The 2,041-nt window shown below is 43.0% G+C and overlaps 1 pseudogene; it reads right to left on the bottom strand.

Annotated features, from left to right (window-relative positions):
- Positions 1-370: 370 nt before the first annotated feature.
- LOC147610541 (AT-hook motif nuclear-localized protein 22 pseudogene) lies at positions 371-1,501 on the bottom strand (annotated as a pseudogene).
- Positions 1,502-2,041: the final 540 nt, after the last annotated feature.

Genomic DNA, 2,041 nt, shown 5'->3' with positions numbered 1-2,041 from the left:
CATCTAGTAAGAAGAGATAGAGTCTCTTGCATACTTTTGAAAAAAAGAAAAGAATAAATGAACCTCAAGTGTGAAGTGTGGATAGTCTAGGTGTAGAGCAAGTGGGCTCTGTGTGTGTGTGTGTGTGTGTTTGTGTTGTTTGGATATGTATGAACTTCAAAAACAAGGCCGAGAACCACAAAAGGTTGAGAGCAAGGGGGTAATGTGGTGGTGTTGTAGGAGGAGCTTCTCTTCTCTATATCTTCATATTATATAAGGAAGAGTTTTAGAAAGCTACAGCATGGCAATAATTTGGAGGTTCTAGGAGGTTTGGGTAGAATTTGATTTTGGAAACCTCAAAAGAAGTGTGAAGCACGGGTTCCCAACTATTCTAATTATAAGGGGGGTGAGTTCCTGAAGCAGTCGGCCAAGCGTACACATCTGGCATTTGATGATTGGTGAGGAGGTTGGGGGACAAGTTGTAAAGGGCCATGCTATTGTTGTTGCCATTGGTTGTGTTATTGGGGGGCAAGTTATAAAGGGCCGCTGCACGTTGTGAAGCTCCGATGGCGGGCAACGCCTCCTCATCATCTAGAGGCAGGCGTTCATACGACGCATCGAGAAAACAGGCAGCCATGATCACCACAGGACCCGCCGCTTGCAGAGCGCCCACAACGCTTCCACCCACAACCTGACCCTGGCCACCGCTTAGGTTTACGGTTAAGCCGCCCCCCCCGGGCCGCAGGGCTGGCGGCGGAAGAAATACGCCGGAGATCGAAAGGATCTCGAAGCGGCCGTGCAAGGTGATTGTGGCATCGGGCGCTGCGCCAGGTTGCCGGAGTGTGACGTTGGCGACTGTTCCGCTGCCCCTAAGGATGCACACGCCGCACTGTCTCCGGCACGCGAAGGTGGCTAAACTTTCGACTACATCGCAGCCGTTGGCCACCTCCAGGACATGGGTTCGCAGCGCATTTGCACTATCTCCTGCTATGAAGGTAGGGGGCTTGGGCTTGTTTTTGGAACCGGGAGGCCGCCCTCTAGGCCTCCGCAGCTCTTCTCCTCCCTCCTCACGTCCTGTCGTGGCTGACAAGCCAAAGATTCCCTTCCCAGCTGACAAAAAACAACAAATCAACGGAAAATGAGAGAGAGAGAGAGAGAGAGAGAGAGAGAGAGAGAGAGAGAGAGAACTAAGCTGATCACAAACTCTGTACAGGTCACCTTCTCTGTTCATGAAGCTCAAATTGTTTGAGGGAAGAAAAAAAAAAAGAAACTATCGAATACATTGTTGAACTCCTCACGTCACTATAAGTTGGCTGTTTTTTTCCCCTTTTGTTTTTTTTTGGGGGGAGCGCAAGAATTCAATCGAATATTAAATATTCAATCGGTATTCCTCTTTGTATTGTCGTGAATTTCAATAAGAGTCCTCTTTAAAATTCTGATTTCTAGACAGGAGTGGGTTTCATTAAATTGTAGGAAATTGAGGTGGGTTTCAGTCAACCACATATAATTGATTGAAACCCATTACGGTTAATATTGCAGAATAAAAAATTCTAAATTTGAAGGAAATTGAGGTGGGTTTCCGTCAACCACATACAATTGATTGAAACCCATTACGGTTAATATTGCAGAATAAAATATTCTAGAATTGAATAATAATCAACCACATATAACTGATTGACACCCACGACAGTTAAAATTCAGATCAACAAAACAAGATTGGAAAACTTAAAAAAGCATTCCGATTTTGTATTTAGCATGAAATTTGATGATAAGAAGATCCTAAACTTAGTCTGACTCACACAAAAAAAAAACAATTTGTCTTTCAACTTGTGGTAGCCAACTAGGAGGGAATTAAAATCACAGACAACATTTGCTTATAGGGTGTTTTGTAATTAAGGTAGTATAGGACGAAATCGGACGCATCACGTTATTAAAATTAGTAATTAATACTAGTACACCTTTTTAAATCTGATGTGGATTGTCAAATCTCCTTCATTAAAATTAGTTATAAGAGTAGTACACCTTGTTTATTAAAAATATAAATATAAATTTATTTATGTTC

This window comes from Cibotium barometz, chromosome 49 (assembly GCF_041138505.1).
Source record: "Cibotium barometz isolate CiBa-2024 chromosome 49, ASM4113850v1, whole genome shotgun sequence".
NCBI classification, from domain to species: domain Eukaryota; kingdom Viridiplantae; phylum Streptophyta; class Polypodiopsida; order Cyatheales; family Cibotiaceae; genus Cibotium; species Cibotium barometz.
Note: the sequence above shows the minus strand (reverse complement) of the source record. Positions and strands in the feature narration are given on the sequence as shown.